Source organism: Ooceraea biroi, chromosome 13 (genome assembly GCF_003672135.1).
Source record: "Ooceraea biroi isolate clonal line C1 chromosome 13, Obir_v5.4, whole genome shotgun sequence".
Lineage (NCBI taxonomy): Eukaryota > Metazoa > Arthropoda > Insecta > Hymenoptera > Formicidae > Ooceraea > Ooceraea biroi.
In genome coordinates, this window is record NC_039518.1 from 5076851 (window position 1) to 5095304 (window position 18454).

Here is an 18454-nt window from a genome sequence, read left to right on the forward strand (position 1 = left end):
CCGCTGTTTCGGATTATCAAATAAGAATCCACTTTTCATCCCCAGTAACAATCGAGACAAAAGACTCTTTTTTTTTGCCCTGGCCGATCAACGAAATGGCAAATTTCAAAAACCGTTCAAATTGGCACTATTCGATAATGTGATGTCGAACCCATTTTCCCTTCTTTTCTGAATTTTTTCCCATTCATGTAAATGTTTGGTAACTGTTGTTAGCGATGCAACCATTTTAAATGCTCTGGGCAAGTAACTGAAGTGGATCGTGTTGGATTTTCGTGCAATAATGCTTGCAAATCTGCATTTTCAAGCTTCTTGGTTGTCCCGAGCGTTTCTTTGTCTTCAACATCTAGTATCACCATTTTACAATGCGTCTTAAACCACGTATCTCACACGTCTTACATTGACTGGTGACTGAAGCAATCACCATAAGTTTCCACAAGCATTTCTATAACACGTCAGCTGCAGTTTTCTTTGATTAAAAACAAAAGCAACGCTATGTCGAAAATTAGCTGTTTCGGAGTTGCATTTTTTACGAATGATGAAATAAACCAACGACTGTTAGTAGCATCTACTTGCTTATAATGCTCTAAATTGTCATGGATAAATGTTCAACACTGCTAAGGAAACAAACAGGTTATCGGAAAACAAACTGACACTACAGCCATTGTGTTGCAAAAACCTCAAACACTACAATCACACTCCTAATACAAATAACATAATCATAACAATATTATCGCGTCAAGCGATACGAAAATCGTTATGCCTGATATTACTTGCTTTAGCATTTTAAATTTATTGTTTACAGATACATTTGAGCAACGACGTTTCTGTGGATCTGCGAACGTTCGTGTTAATAACGGTAAGGGTGCATTAGGTGAGTATAGACCATCATTAGTTACGCAAAGAACGCAATCGCGGACTCAAACAAAGGCTCAACGTGCGCATTCCATCCTCGTGGGCCGTTTAGCGCACGCATTCAATTATCTCCGGCCTTAATTATTGCGAATTTGCATATCTCTTAGCTTTGCGCTTCGCACCAAACCGCCCGTTACTTTTGTTCGTGCCTACCCGGTGTCCGGTCCCTGGTCTTGGCGCCGACCCTCCCGAGAAGTTCGACCACTCGATCGAGGACTCCACTGAAGATCTCTTCGCTCGATTCCAATACAGAAAGCAATGATTTTTTTAACATTTAATTAAACTTATGCGCTATCGCTTGTCGAAAATCAAGTCATTAATTTAATTACTTGCAGGCAATTTTTTTACTAAAAAATGATTTATCTATGGGATATAATATTGCAAAGTAAGAAAAAGTTAAGTCCATAATGCAGAGAAACGTTCGAGATTGCGCGTTACGTTCCGATCGGCGGTGCGTTGTCATTCAGTTCCGCAAGTGGTGTTGCTGTTAATAATTCGCAGTTTTTACTCTGGCTTTGAGCGGGTACGTCGAGCTTAAAAGGCGGAGAAAGCGGAATGCGCGACGGAAAGGGGCGGAAGCGCCGGCGGATTCGGGTTAAAAATAATTATCCACGTTCTGACGCAGTTAACATTGGAGAGAAAGAGGAAGGAAGAAAGGGACAGGGAGAGGCTGGGAACAGGAAACAGATTAGATTCGTGAGCTTCGCCAGGGCTGCTTCAAGGTCCTTATAGGCATGATCAATCTTGTTTTTCACGGTCAATTTTTAAAATAAAGCGAAACCGATTATTTCAAAATATCCAATCAACGTCCGTAGTATTTATGTTAGAGTACGATAATATAAGTTTAATTATCCATAACTTGCTTTGCGATTTAGCAATTTTCTATACATATTAATGAAACAATTTGCAATTTTACTAGGAACGAGTTAAGTAAAAAGTTACACTCGCAGTGTGTTAAACTTTATTACACTTAAGGGGGAGCCTGCTTCAGACAACGTCTGAAAATAAGGTATAATTCTACGAATTCTTTTTGGAAAACTATACACGGACACTTATAAAACTTTTATGCATTATTAGTACAATGTTTAAAGATAAAAAAATTATTTTTTGATTTGAAATATATCGAACATAACTGTAGAGGTCGTCATGGAGAATCTTAGTGCATCCCGCATCGCCGGCATTGGCAATTGGTGAGCATCTCCTGCCTCCAACTTTTCGCTCTAAACTGAAAATTTGAAATATCTTCTCGTATTTATGAAATTCCCATCGTCGATGAACCAAAGAGAGAAGAAAAAAGTTGAAAAGTGCCAAAATGGTTGGAGCTTAAGAACACAAAAGTACGATTTTTAGGCACAAGTTGTTCTGAACTTTTCATGCAAAATAATTGTTTAACTTAATGTTTTTTTATGGAATATTAAAGATTCATCGACATGGGAATTCATAAATAATCGAGAAAACTATTTCAACTTTTTCAAAGTTTGGATGAAATTTGGAGGCAGTGAGAATGCTCACCAATTTACAATGGCATTTATTAGTACATTGTTTAAATAAAAAAAAATTATTTTTTGATTTGAATATATCGCCTGTTAGAGGTCGCCTGGAGAAATCTTAGTGCAGCCGCGTCGCGCATTGCAATTGGTGAGCATTCCCTGCTCCAAATTTCGTCTAAACTGAAAAATTGAAATATTCTTCTCGTTATTTATGAATTCCATCGTCGATGAACCAAAGAGAGAAGAAAAAAGTTGAAAAGTGCCAAATGGTGGAGGCTTAGAACACAAAGTACGATTTTAGGCAAAGTTTTGAATTTTTCATGCAAAAAATAATTGTTTTAACTTAATGTTTTTATGATATTAAAGCGTTCTCGACGATGGGAATTCATAAATAACGAGAAAATATTTCAATTTTTCAGTTTGGATGAAATTTGGAGGCAGGGAGTGCTCACCAATTTCAATGCGCATGCATAATTTTAGACTGACTTTAAAGAATGAAAATAAAAATATATTTTTTATATCTTTAGACATGTACTGAAATAATCGATGCATTGTGAAATTGGTGAGCATTCTCCTGCCTCCAAATTCTCCAAACTGAAAAATGAATATTTCTCGTTATTTATGAATTCTCATCGTCGATGAACCAAAGAGAGAAGAAAAAAGTTGAAAAGTGCCAAAATGCGTGGAGCTTAGAACACAAAAAGTACGATTTTTAGGCAAAGTTGTTGAATTTTTCATGCAAAATAGTAAATTGTTTTTTGAATATATAAGGTTCATCGACGATGGGAATTCATAAATAACGAGAAAATATTCAATTTTTTTCAGTTTGGATGAAATTTGGAGGCAGGAGAGATGCTCACAATTTACAATGCATTTTTAGTACATGTTTAAGATAAAAAAAATTATTTTTATTTGAATATATCGCTTGTAGAGTCGTCCTGGAAGAAATCTTAGTGCAGCCGCGTTCGCCGGCATTGCAAATTTGGTGAGCATCTCCTGCCTCCCAAATTTCCGTCTAAACTGAAAAATTTGAAATATGTTCTCGTATTTAATGAATTCCCATCGTCTGAATGAACCAAAGAGAGGAAGAAAAAAGTTTGAGAAGTGCCAAAATTGTAGTTAGAGTCTTAGAAACACAAAATGTACGATTTTTGATGGCAATACGGCTGTTTTGAGGACGTTTTCATGCGCAAAATAATCTTAATTAAGGCGTCCGTTAATGGGTTTTATGATATAAAGGTCTGACGATGGGAATTCATAAAATAACGAGAAAATATTTCAATTTTTCAGTTTCGATGAAAATTTGGAGGCAGGGGAGAATGCTCACCAATTTACAATGCCGGCTGCACTAAGATGCCTCCAGGACGACCTCTACAAGCGATATATTCAAATCAAAAAATAATTTTTTATCTTTAACATGCTACCAATAAATGCATCAAAGTTTTATAATGATCCGCTGTATAGTTTCTCCAAAAAATTCGTAAAATTATACCTTATTTTCAACGTTCTAAAGCAGGCTCCCCCTTAATAAACCAGATAAATAACTGAGCATACGTTGTACCCCTTGAGATCTTTAATTAAACGCTCCTTAATTTTGACTTCCGAAGTACCTTCTTGCGGACCGCGACGAAAGTAGGACGTAAGTACCGTATTTCCTTCGTTTCTCCGAGTTCATAAGCATAATGTCTGTAAGTGCCTGCGGATAACCGGCCCTGAAAGTTTTGAACGTGTTTGCGTCGGTGAGAATGCCAGAAGCGAAACGTAGGGCACGCGGTAAAATCATGGGTGGATTCCAGGCGAACCATCAACATCCACTCCGAGACGCAATATTCCGTTCAAAAGTAATGCTCTGTATTTGGTGGGATAGTGTACTATGAGCTGTTAAATCCCGCACGAGACTGTCACGGCTGATCGTTATCGACCCAAATCATTGTACAAGTTGAAGCAAGCATTGGACCAAAAACGACCACCAATTGCGAGGAAACGACGGAAAGTGATTCTTCTTCGTGACAACGCCTCGACCCACGTTTGCGTTTGTGGTTGTTATCTGAGTTATACCGGTTCTTGTCAGGATTCCCCTCAGGGCGGACTCATTTATTATATCATAGCCCACTGACCGGGAAGAAGGACCAGAACAGTACACTAGGTTACTTGGAAACGCAGCCACCTTTAGATCAAATACTAGGGAGTAGTCCATTGCCTAGACGCGGTTATATATCGGAAATAGGCGATCTGCATATCGGATATGAATTAAGGTGTATTAAACGATACCTTGTCAAGTAGGGGGTGGGAGGAAAAAACAAATAGTTGTCCTTCACTAGAATAGACACCTCATTTCTTCACGCCATTTCTCTCATTTCCGGATCAGACGTGACGCACATTACGCCATCCGAGTGACCGGGCAATGGCGTAACTCCCAGAATTTGATCTAAGGCTCTTCCACAAAACCAGTGTACGTCTGGTCCTTCTGACAGTTGCACGAAGTCCGCGAGCGGAGTCCTGAAGACCAGCGCGCGTTAAAAATAAATTCCAATAACTGTCGAAAGTGCATATATATGACATTCGAGAGAGCGAGAGTTACAGAAAAGATGAAGACTTGTGCTGGCATTCCATATCTTAGGAGCCGACTCACGGCACAGGCCTCGAACACCTCTATGCGGAGTGTACGTTCGTAGGGCTGTTTGGTGGATCCCGGTTGTAGTAAATCGTGACGTGCATTGCTCGTGCGCGACAGCAGTCCGATGAGAACGTCGATCGAATCATTGGCGGTCCCACGTGTCATTGAACCTGTTCGCGACGTTTCAGAACTGCGCCGTCACTGATCGCCGCCGTCGTAACGTGCGAATGCGCATATCCAATTGCGCCGGTCCACGGTCATATGGACTGTCCCACGAGTTGAATCCGCCCGCTCGGCCCGCCGTAACGTCTCTGATCGAATCATTGCGGTCCACGTTCCGGTCGGTGCTCTGTACTGCCGTTGGATTGTGTGGTAGCCGCGCCTCTAGGTTGCAAGTCGAGCCTCTGGCCGAAACTTGTGCTCCGTCGTCGGAGTTCGATTCCTCGAGATCCTCTGCCTCGAATCCTCTCTGATTGTTGTCCAAGTTCCGATTGAAGGCCGACGTGTCGTTCTACTCTTATGGAACATCCGGCACGGTCTCTGCCACACACCTCGCGCGCTTCCACGGCGGTATCAACTGCGTACGAGCTCGCCGAGGACGCTGTGACCTATGCGGCGACGGCAAACGTGCCCCAGTTGCAAGGTCCTGTACTCGTCGACGCATCTGCGGGTTCCGTCCGCTGCCAAACATGCAGCTGCGAAACTGCGTGCTCTTTCACGGACCCTGATAGTAAACACAATTGGACCTAAATGAAGTAATTTTTGAGTGGGCTGAAAAAAAATTTCTTTTTGTCCCTAGTGAAAGCTACGGTACTCAGGAAGTCGAACGTCGTCGAGGTCATACTCCCTCCCACGGATTGTCCGTGCACCAAAGACAGGCCGTATCTCGCCCGCCTTCGACGCAGACAACGGAAGGAGCGCCCCTCGTGATCCCGGAGTGAAGGATCTTGTATGTCCGCTTGCGGTGCCAACAAGGTTATTCTTTCCCGATGCCAGAGCATGACAGCTGATCGGAAATTATCTGTCCCTGCAATTAATCTCCAACCATTGACGCCGTACAAGGCAATTAGGAACGGCACATCGGGAAGGCTGTTTATCATTTGCAGTTGTTTTTTATTTTTTTTTTTATTTTTTCTGCTGCTTACCAAAGAGCGGGATTATACTATTGTCGATTTAAAAGCGAAGTTCACTTGCACAACTGGGACCAAAGTATTTGATCGTTGACTTCAGCGTGGCTTGTTGCGAAGTGCAATAACCTTCCATTCCTCCGATATTCATGAGCTGTCAAGTCAAGTTTTAGTCGCAATAATAGGTACGTTGGAGATTACACTCGCCAAGTCGTAATTTGATTATGTCAGAATCGTAGGTTCCAGCAGTTACAGTAATGCGCAGCATCTTGTAGATGGAGGAATACAACACTTTCATAATTTTGAAGTTCGGATTATCAAAATAGATCCACTTTTCATCCCCAGTAACAATCCGAGACAAAAGACTCTTCTTTTTTGCCTGGCGATCAACGAAATGCAAATGTTCAAATGGCACTTTCCGATAATTGATGTCGAACCCATTTCCCTTCTTTCTGAATTTTTCCCATTTCATGTAAATGTTTGCTAACTGTTGTACGATCAACATTTAATGCTCTAGCAAGAGATGGATTCCACGACGATAAAGTGACTCTTTTTTTGAGTTGATCCATTCGTCGACGAATGTTCGCACTTCTTCGAAATTATGAAAGTGTGTATCCTCTAAAGCGTGTTGCATCGACCGGAACAAATAATAATCGCATGGAGCAATGTCCGGAGAATACGCGGGGTGCGGTAAGACTTGCCACTCAAGCTCTAATAGTGTTTGTTTCACTGACAACGCAACGTGAGGTCGAGCGTTGTCACGAAGAAGAATCACTTTCCGTCGTTTCCTCGCAATTGGTGGTCGTTTTTGGTCCAATGCTTGCTTCAACTTGTACAATTGGTGTCGATAACGATCAGCCGTGACAGTCTCGTGCGGATTTAACAGCTCATAGTACACTATCCCACCAAATACAGAGCATTACTTTTGAATCGTGAATATTGCGTCTCGGAGTGGATGTTGATGGTTCGCCTGGATCCACCCATGATTTTCCGCGTTTCGGATTATCAAAATAGATCCACTTTTAATCCCCAGTAACAATCCGAGACAAAAGACTCTTCTTTTTTGCCTGGCGATCAACGAAATGCAAATGTTCAAATGGCACTTTCCGATAATTGATGTCGAACCCATTTCCCTTCTTTCTGAATTTTTCCCATTTCATGTAAATGTTTCGTAACTGTTGTACGATCAACATTTAATGCTCTGGCAAGTTCTGAAGTGGATCGCGTTGGATTTTCGTGCAATAATGCTTGCAAATCTGCATTTTCAAGCTTTCTTGGTTGTCCCGAGCGTTCTTTGTCCTTCACATCAGTATCACCACTTTTAAAGCGTCTAAACCAGTATTCACACGTCTTACTTGATGGTGATTCTGCGTCACCATAAGTTTCCACAAGAATTCTATAACCGTCAGCCGCAGTTTTCTTTTGATTAAAAAACAAAAGCAACGCATGTCGAAAATGCTGTTTCGGAAGTTGCATTTTTACGATGATATAAACACGACTGTTATCGCATCTATTGCTATAATGCTGCTAAATGTCATGGATAATGTCAACACTGTAAGAAACAACAGTTATCGGAAACAAACTGACACTACAGCCATGTGTTGCAAAACCCTCAAAACTAAATCACACTCCTAATACAAATAACATAATCATAACATTATTATCCGCGTTCAGCGATACGAAAATCGTTGATGCCTGATATACTTGCTTTATGCATTTAAATTTATTGTTTACAGATACATTTGAGCAACGACGTCTGTGGATCTGCGAACGTTCGTGTAATAACGGTAAGGGTGCATAGGGTGAGTATAGACCATCAATTACGTTACGCAAGAACGCAATCGCGGACTCAAACAAAGGCTCAAGTGCGCATTCATCCTCGTGGGCCGTTAGCGCACGCTTCATATCTCCGGCCTAATTATTTGCGAATTTGCATATCTCTAGCTTTGCGCTTCGCACCAAACCGCCGTTACTTTTGTTCGTGCCTACCGGATGTCCGGTCCTGTCTGCGCCGACCCTACCGAGAAGTCGACCACTCGATCGAGGACTCACTGAAGATCTCTTCGCTCGATTCAATACAGAAAGCAATGATTTTTTTCCATTTAATTATAACTTATGCGCTATCTGCTTGTCGAAAATCAAGTCATAATTTAATTACTGCAGGCAATTTTTTTACTAAAAAATGATTTTGATCTTGGGATATATATTGCAAAGTAAGGAAGTTAAGTCCATTAATTGCAGAGAAACAGTTCGAGATTGCGGTTACGTTCCCGATCGGCGGTGCGTGTCATTCAGTTTCCGCAAGTGGTGTTGCTTTAATAATCGCAGTTTTTACTCGGCTTTGAGCGGTACGTCGAGCTTAAAAGCGGGAGAAAGCGGAATGCGCGACGGAAAGGGGCGGAAGCGCCGGCGGATTCGGTTTAAAAAATAATTATCACGTTCTGACGCAGTTGAACATTGGAGAGAAAGAGGAAGGAAGAAAGGGACAGGGAGAGGCTGGGACAGGAACAGATTAGATTCGTGAGTTCGCAGGGCTGCTTCAAGGTCCTTATAGGCCATGATCAATCTTGTTTTTCACGGTCAATTTTTTAAAATAAAGTCGAAAACGATATTTCAAAATTATCCAATCAACTGTCCGTAGTATTTATGTAGAGTAGTACGATAATATAAGTTTAATATGCCATAACTTGCTTTGCGATTTAGCAATTTCTATAATATTAATGAACAATTTGCAATTTTACTAGGACCGAGTTAAGTAAAGTTAACACTCGCAGTGTTAAACTTTATTACACTTAAGGGGGAGCCTGCTTAGAACGCTGAAAATAAGGTATATTTTACGAATTGTTTTTGGAGAAACTATACAGCGGATCATTAAAAACTTTTATGCATTTATTAGTACATGTTTAAAGATAAAAAAATTATTTTTCGATTTGAATATATCGCTTGTAGAGGTCGTCCTGGAGAAATCTTAGTGCAGCCGCGTCGCCGGCGTTGCAAATTGGTGAGCATTCTCCTGCCTCCAAATTTCGTCTAAACTGAAAAATTGAAATATCTTCTCGTTATTTATGAATTCCCATCGTCGATGAACCAAAGAGAGAAGAAAAAAGTTGAAAAGTGCCAAAATGGTGGAGCTTAGAACACAAAAGTACGATTTTTAGGCAAAGTTTTTGAACTTTTTCATGCAAAAATAATTGTTTAACTTAATGTTTTTATGAATATTAAAGGTTCATCGACGATGGGAATTTATAAATAACGAGAAAATATTTCAACTTTTCAGTTTGGATGAAATTTGGAGGCAGGAGAATGCTCACCAATTTACAATGCATTTATTAGTACATGTTTAAAGATAAAAAAATTATTTTTTATTTGAATATATCGCCTGTAGAGGTCGTCCTGGAGAAATCTTAGTGCAGCCGCGTCGTCAGCATTGCAGATTGGTGAGCATTCACCTGCCTCCAAATTTCTTCTAAACTGAAAAATTGAAATATCTTCTCGTTATTTATGAATTCCCATCGTCGATGAACCAAAGAGAGAAGAAAAAAGTTGAAAAGTGCCAAAATGGTGGAGCTTAGAACACAAAAGTACGATTTTTAGGCAAAGTTTTTGAACTTTTTCATGCAAAAATAATTGTTTAACTTAATGTTTTTATGAATATTAAAGGTTCATCGACGATGGGAATTCATAAATAACGAGAAAATATTTCAATTTTTCAGTTTGGATGAAATTTGGAGGCAGGAGAATGCTCACCAATTTGCAATGCCGGCGACGCGGCTGCACTAAGATTTCTCCAGGACGACCTCTACAAGCGATATATGCAAATCAAAAAATAATTTTTTTATCTTTAAACATGTACTAATAAATGCATTGTAAATTGGTGAGCATTCTCCTGCCTCCAAATTTCATCCAAACTGAAAAATTGAAATATTTTCTCGTTATTTATGAATTCCCATCGTCGATGAACCAAAGAGAGAAGAAAAAAGTTGAAAAGTGCCAAAATGGTGGAGCTTAGAACACAAAAGTACGATTTTTAGGCAAAGTTGTTGAACTTTTTCATGCAAAAGTAATGTTTTTATGAATATTAAAGGTTCATCGACGATGGGAATTCATAAATAACGAGAAAATATTTCAATTTTTCAGTTTGGATGAAATTTGGAGGCAGGAGAATGCTCACCAATTTACAATGCATTTATTAGTACATGTTTAAAGATAAAAAAATTATTTTTTGATTTGAATATATCGCTTGTAGAGGTCGTCCTGGAGAAATCTTAGTGCAGCCGCGTCGCCGGCATTGCAAATTGGTGAGCATTCTCCTGCCTCCGAATTTCGTCTAAACTGAAAAATTGAAATGTGTTCTCGTATGTATGAATTCCCATCGTCGATGAACCAAAGAGAGAAGAAAAAAGTTGGAAGTGCCAAAATGGTGGAGCTTAGAACACAAAAGTACGATTTTTAGGCAAAGTTTTTGAACTTTTTCATGCAAAAATAATTGTTTAACTTAATGTTTTTATGAATATTAAAGGTTCATCGACGATGGGAATTCATAAATAACGAGAAAATATTTCAATTTTTCAGTTTGGATGAAATTTGGAGGCGGGAGAATGCTCACCAATTTACAATGCCGGCTGCACTAAGATGCCTCCAGGACGACCTCTACAGGCGATATATTCAAATCAAAAAATAATTTTTTTTATCTTTAAACATGTACTAATAAATGCATCAAAGTTTTATAATGATCCGCTGTATAGTTTCTCCAAAAAAATTCGTAAAATATACCTTATTTTCAGCGTTCTAAAGCAGGCTCCCCCCTTAATAAACCAGATAATAACTGAGCTACGTTGTACCCCTGAGATCTTTAATTAAACGCTCCTTAATTTTGACTTCACCGAGTACCTTCTTGCGGACCGCGTACGAAGTAGACGTAGTACCGTATTCCTCGTTTCTCCGAGTTCATAAGCATAATGTCTGTAAGTGCCTGTCGGATAAACCGGCCCTGAAAGTTTTGACGTGTTGCGTCGGTGAGAATGCCAGAAGCGAACGTAGGGCGGAAGAGACACGATGAGGATGGAAGTTCGAAGAGGAGACAGAAGCAGGAATAGGACCGCGAGAGAGGAAGAGAGAGAGAGAGAGAGAGTGATGGCACGATGGTGCGAGGGAAAGGACGAAGCGAAGCGGAGGCATCCGCGCGCTCATTTCCGTTTTGGGGCCGTCGAGGGGGATGAAAAGGGGGGCGCTAACTCGCGAGATATTAATTCCGTGTTAGCGCCAGGAGGGTTGCAGAGGCGAAAACTACGTGCCGAGGGGGAATACTAGCCCCGCATCCCTCGCGACCCCCGTTTATCCCTCCCCCTCCGCGTCACCCCGGAGCAACCACCCTCACGCGCGGCGCGAGTGGGGAGGCGTTACAAATCAGAGATTAGCCATAGTTAACTCGACTTGCGCAGTCAAACAGTTAATCAATAAACGATTATTTACATCGCGCGCCCGCGGCGTGCTCGCGCGCGGTGCGCGCTTTCCCGCCGCGAGATGACGAATGCGCCGCTGATAACGGCAGCCGGGATCGTCGGGATTAAAATAAACAAAAAATGGCTATCTCTCTTGCTTCGCGGATCGTCCGCCGGGCTGGTAATTAATTTGCGTCCTGGTTGTGCGCGAGTGACCCGGGCCACACGCCCGGGTCAGTTCGACGTGTCGAATTGGATCAATGCGCGTACGTGACACACAGTTGCGACTGTGCGACTCGCGACGCGACGCGAGTTTCAAGTTCATGCTCCTCGTCTCGGATAAATAGCGGTGTTCGCAAGGTGTGCGTTGCGACAGTGTAATTTCGAATGGACAGTCGGTGGACGGATCACGCGACGCGGGGGAAGGAAGCCGGGGACAATGCGCGTCTCAGGAAGGCGTCGATTAGAGATCGCAGGACGACCTGGTATCTCGCGATACTCCGCGCGGAACCAACGGCAGAGGATCACGGTGCCGGTAACAAATGGCGCAATGAGTGGGCACCCACCATCCACCCACGTCGGGAGGGTTGGTTGGTGCGACGACGGTGTGGTGGCGGCCGGAGGAGGAGGTCGTGAAAGAGGGGTGTGCGGAGGTAGCTGGATGACTGGCGGCGGAAGCGTCGTCATGGCGACGCATCGATCAGCCGCCGCCACGCGAATCGAGTCGCGTCGAGGCCACATCGCATCGCCAGCATGCCACGCCGCGCCACACCGCGAATACACGTGTGTGTGACTCGCGTGAGCGAAAGACAGAGAGGGAGGGAGCGGAAGAAAGAGAGCTGGGTTCCATTGTTACTCGGTTATCTCGTTTTAATCCGCGAGGCCCGACGAGCGATGGCGATACGGGAGAGAGAGAGGGAAAGGGAAAGATAGCGTCCTCCACCTCCCCCGCGTGGGGGTGCGAGGCATGAGGCGAAACAGGAAGGTCGAAGAAATCGGCGAACCGAGGTCATGGTTTTCTTTCGCGGAATGCCGCGATGCACCGCGTGCTCCGCGAATGTTCCTCTCCTCAATGTGTCATCGGCAACAGTTGCAACAATTATCGCCTGGTTTCGCGAAGAATCAGCTAATGATTTCCCACTTAGGTTTATGCAATTACGCGGAATGCTGTTTCACAGTTTCATCTGGCGTCCTTTTCAACGCTGCAACCGCAACGGATACGTATTTAATAAAAGGAAATTTAAATAAAATGTATTTTATTTAAAGTTGTAGTTATAAATCAGAATTTCAACATATTATGCCTGTCGAGGATTGCATTTCCATATATGAAGCGATCCACAATGTAGCCTTTCATGCAACTGTTATTATCTCTATATTTAGTTGTGAACTATAGTTATTCATCACCATACACAGGAAACTTGCTGGCAATATAATTGCATAGCATCCGATTCGAGCACATTCATTTAATACTATAATTACAGGGATAGTCAAAAATCTACGTGAAATTATTACGTTACTCTAGTCTCATAAAAAATGTCTTATTTAAATTATTTCCGCAACGCGTTAAATATTAAAAAGCATCTTTTCCTGCTTTAAACTTCCGTTCCGCAATTCTTCGCAGATAATTGAAAGTTCATCATTAATCATATTCGTGAGCAATATAAAGAAGACACTGCGGTCCACCGCGTACACGATTCTCCGACGGAATTCGATCCGCGGAATCCGCAGGAACGCGCCGTTCGACTGCCACAGTTCAGCAGCTTCCGGTGGCCGGGAACGGCGGGGTGTTACGTCGAATCGGGTGTCGGTAGTCGATCGATTCCGCACGGGAGAAACGTAGAAACGCGCTCGTCCTCTTGATCGTGATGGTGTTGGTGATGGTAGTAGTAGTAGTCGTCGTCGTCGTCGACGCTGTTTCAACCCGCGGCTTCCCTTGGTCTTCCAGTCCTCAACTCGCGCTGAATACCGCTGATTGTCCTCCACTCGCTCGCCATCCCGCCCTCTCCTCACCTCGCCCCGGTCGCCCCATCGCGCGGGGAGGCTTCCACTCCTAACCATTCTCATCCTCCTGCCAGCCCGAACGAAACCCATCCCTGCTCTATCCTCCCCAACGGTGCTGTTACTACTCCTACCCACTCCACGATAATGATGGCAATCAGACCCTCAGAAAGGATTTCAGGAAATTCTCTCGCCTTTTTGTCGGCGGCCGGGGCGGCGGCGGCGGACGCCGCAAACACCGGTCGCTTCGTCATTCTCGCTCTCGTGGCGGCCTTGCCGGTCGCCACTCTTTCCTCCCGCTCGTATATTTCTCCGTTCGCTTCGTCATGCTTTCCTCCACGACCGGGTGCGACGATCGCGAACATATCCAAACCGCTTTTCCACGATTGAAACGCCACGAGGCATGCCTCCTCGCGGAGGTAACACGTCGCGATCGACCGAGATTGTCTCGTGTTTCTCGCCGGAACATCTTGCGAGATCCGATAATCGCGCAGTCGAGCCGGATCATTCCGGTTTCGAGAAATTCGATGGTTTACTTAGGTACTAAAAGAGACTCGTGTAAGAGGCAAAAAATAACTAGGAGACTGCCTTAGATTTGAACTCGAACTCTCCGGGATCCCTGGTTCACACGCCTAGGTCTTAGGCTGTACGGCCAATACTCCTACTGTTGTGATCGACTTGTTTTCAGTCCGATCCTCTATACGACCTGTCAGTCTCGACTATCTTTCCAGATCTTACAGCTCGGCCAGCCTGACATTACATTCGTCCCCGAATGTCTCCAAATCGTCGGTTCACTCCACTTGAGTCCCTCCCAACCTCCATTTTCGGTTCACTCTTCCGAGTCCCTCCCAACATCCGTTTTTGGTTCACTCTTCTGAGTCCCTCCCAACCTCCATGTTGGTTCACTCCTCTGAGTCCTTCCCAATCTCCATGTTGGTTCACTCCTCTGAGTCCGTCCCGACCTCCATGTTCAGGCTTCGCTACCGGCCAGCTGCTTCTCAACTTCCTCCTCTTCGAGGGGTAGCGGATGAATCTCAATTGTCTTCGAGGGGTAACGGATTTTATCCCACTTCTGAATTGTAAGAGGCGAAAAATAACTAGGAGACTATCTTAGATTTGAACTCGAACTCTCCGGGATCCTTGGTTCACACGCCTAGGTCTTAGGCTGTACGGCCAATACTCCTACTGTTGTGATCAACTTGTTTTCAGTCCGATCCTCTATACGACCTGTCAATCTCGACTATCTTTCCAGATCTTACAGCTCGGCCAGCCTGACATTACATTCGTCCCCGAATGTCTCCAAATCGTCGGTTCACTCCACTTGAGTCCCTCCCAACCTCCATTTTTGGTTCACTCTTCTGAGTCCTTCCCAACATCCGTTTTTGGTTCACTCTTCTGAGTCCCTCCCAATCTCCATGTTGGTTCACTCCTCCGAGTCGTTCCCAATCTCCATGTTGGTTCACTCCTCTGAATCCTTCCCAATCTCCATGTTGGTTCACTCCTCTGAGTCCGTCCTGACCTCCATGTTCAGGCTTCACTACCGGCCAGCTGCTTCTCAACTCCCTCCTCTCCGAGGGGTAGCGGATGAATCTCAACTGTCTTCGAGGGGTAGCGGATTTTATCCCACTTCTGAATTGTAAGAGGCGAAAAATAACTAGGAGACTATCTTAGATTTGAACTCGAACTCTCCGGGATCCCTGGTTCACACGCCTAGGTCTTAGGCTGTACGGCCAATATTCCTACTGTTGTGATCAACTTGTTTTCAGTCCGATCCTCTATACGACCTGTCAGTCTCGACTATCTTTCCAGATCTTACAGCTCGGCCAGCCTGACATTACATTCGTCCCCGAATGTCTCCAAATCGTCGGTTCACTCCACTTGAGTCCCTCCCAACCTCCATTTTTGGTTCACTCTTCTGAGTCCTTCCCAACATCCGATTTGGTTCACTCTTCTGAGTCCCTCCCAACCTCCATGTTGGTTCACTCCTCCGAGTCGTTCCCAATCTCCATGTTGGTTCACTCCTCTGAGTTCTTCCCAATCTCCATGTTGGTTCACTCCTCTGAGTCCGTCCGACCTCCATGTTCAGGCTTCACTACCGGCCAGCTGCTTCTCAACTCCCTCCTCTCCGAGGGGTAGCGGATGAATCTCAACTGTCTTCGAGGGGTAGCGGATTTTATCCCACTTCTGAATTGTAAGAGGCGAAAAATAACTAGGAGACTGTCTTAGATTTGAACTCGAACTCTCCGGGATCCCTGGTTCACACGCCTAGGTCTTAGGCTGTACGGCCAATATTCCTACTGTTGTGATCAACTTGTTTTCAGTCCGATCCTCTATACGACCTGTCAGTCTCGACTATCTTTCCAGATCTTACAGCTCGGCCAGCCTGACATTACATTCGTCCCCGAATGTCTCCAAATCGTCGGTTCACTCCACTTGAGTCCCTCCCAACCTCCATTTTTGGTTCACTCTTCTGAGTCCTTCCCAACATCCGTTTTTGGTTCACTCTTCTGAGTCCCTCCCAACCTCCATGTTGGTTCACTCCTCGAGTCGTTCCCAATCTCCATGTTGGTTCACTCCTCTGAGTCTTCCCAATCTCCATGTTGGTTCACTCCTCTGAGTCCGTCCTGACCTCCATGTTCAGGCTTCACTACCGGCCAGCTGCTTCTCAACTCCCTCCTCTCCGAGGGGTAGCGGATGAATCTCAACTGTCTTCGAGGGGTAGCGGATTTTATCCCACTTCTGAATTGTAAGAGGCGAAAAATAACTAGGAGACTATCTTAGATTTGAACTCGAACTCTCCGGGATCCCTGGTTCACACGCCTAGGTCTTAGGCTGTACGGCCAATATTCCTACTGTTGTGATCAACTTGTTTTCATTCGATCCTCTATACGACCTGTCAGTCTCGACTATCTTTCCAGATCTTACAGCTCGGCCAGCCTGACATTACATTCGTCCCCGAATGTCTCCAAATCGTCAGTTCACTCCACTTGAGTCCCTCCCAACCTCCATTTTTGGTTCACTCTTCTGAGTCCTTCCCAACATCCGTTTTTGGTTCACTCTTCTGAGTCCCTCCCAACCTCCATGTTGGTTCACTCCTCCGAGTCGTTCCCAATCTCCATGTTGGTTCACTCCTCTGAGTCCTTCCCAATCTCCATGTTGGTTCACTCCTCTGAGGCTGTCCCGACCTCCATGTTCAGGCTTCGCTACCGGCCAGCTGCTTCTCAACTCCCTCCTCTTCGAGGGTAGCGGATGAATCTCAACTGTCTCCGAGGGGTAGCGGATTTTATCCCACTTCTGAATTGTAAGAGGCGAAAAATAACTAGGAGACTGCCTTAGATTTGAACTCGAGCTCTCCGGGATCCCTGGTTCACACGCCTAGGTCTTAGGCTGTACGGCCAATATTCCTATTGTTGTGATCAACTTGTTTTCAGTCCGATTCTCTATACGACCTGTCAGTCTCGACTATCTTTCCAGATCTTACAGCTCGGCCAGCCTGACATTACATTCGTCCCCGAATGTCTCCAAATAGTCGGTTCACTCCACTTGAGTCCCTCCCAACCTCCATTTTTGGTTCACTCTTCTGAGTCCCTCCCAACCTCCATGTTGGTTCACTCCTCCGAGTCGTTCCCAATCTCCATGTTGGTTCACTCCTCTGAGTTCTTCCCAATCTCCATGTTGGTTCACTCCTCTGAGTCCGTCCTGACCTCCATGTTCAGGCTTCACTACCGGCCAGCTGCTTCTCAACTCCCTCCTCTCCGAGGGGTAGCGGATGAATCTCAACTGTCTTCGAGGGGTAGCGGATTTTATCCCACTTCTGAATTGTAAGAGGCGAAAAATAACTAGGAGACTATCTTAGATTTGAACTCGAACTCTCCGGGATCCCTGGTTCACACGCCTAGGTCTTAGGCTGTACGGCCAATATTCCTACTGTTGTGATCAACTTGTTTTCAGTCCGATCCTCTATACGACCTGTCAGTCTCGACTATCTTTCCAGATCTTACAGCTCGGCCAGCCTGACATTACATTCGTCCCCGAATGTCTCCAAATCGTCGGTTCACTCCACTTGAGTCCCTCCCAACCTCCATTTTTGGTTCACTCTTCTGAGTCCTTCCCAACATCCGTTTTTGGTTCACTCTTCTGAGTCCCTCCCAACCTCCATGTTGGTTCACTCCTCCGAGTCGTTCCCAATCTCCATGTTGGTTCACTCCTCTGAGTTCTTCCCAATCTCCATGTTGGTTCACTCCTCTGAGTCCGTCCTGACCTCCATGTTCAGGCTTCACTACCGGCCAGCTGCTTCTCAACTCCCTCCTCTCCGAGGGGTAGCGGATGAATCTCAACTGTCTTCGAGGGGTAGCGGATTTTATCCCACTTCTGAATTGTAAGAGGCGAAAAATAACTAGGAGACTATCTTAGATTTGAACTCGAACTCTCCGGGATCCCTGGTTCACACGCCTAGGTCTTAGGCTGTACGGCCAATATTCCTACTGTTGTGATCAACTTGTTTTCATTCTGATCCTCTATACGACCTGTCAGTCTCGACTATCTTTCCAGATCTTACAGCTCGGCCAGCCTGACATTACATTCGTCCCCGAATGTCTCCAAATCGTCAGTTCACTCCACTTGAGTCCCTCCCAACCTCCATTTTTGGTTCACTCTTCTGAGTCCTTCCCAACATCCGTTTTTGGTTCACTCTTCTGAGTCCCTCCCAACCTCCATGTTGGTTCACTCCTCCGAGTCGTTCCCAATCTCCATGTTGGTTCACTCCTCTGAGTCCTTCCCAATCTCCATGTTGGTTCACTCCTCTGAGGCTGTCCCGACCTCCATGTTCAGGCTTCGCTACCGGCCAGCTGCTTCTCAACTCCCTCCTCT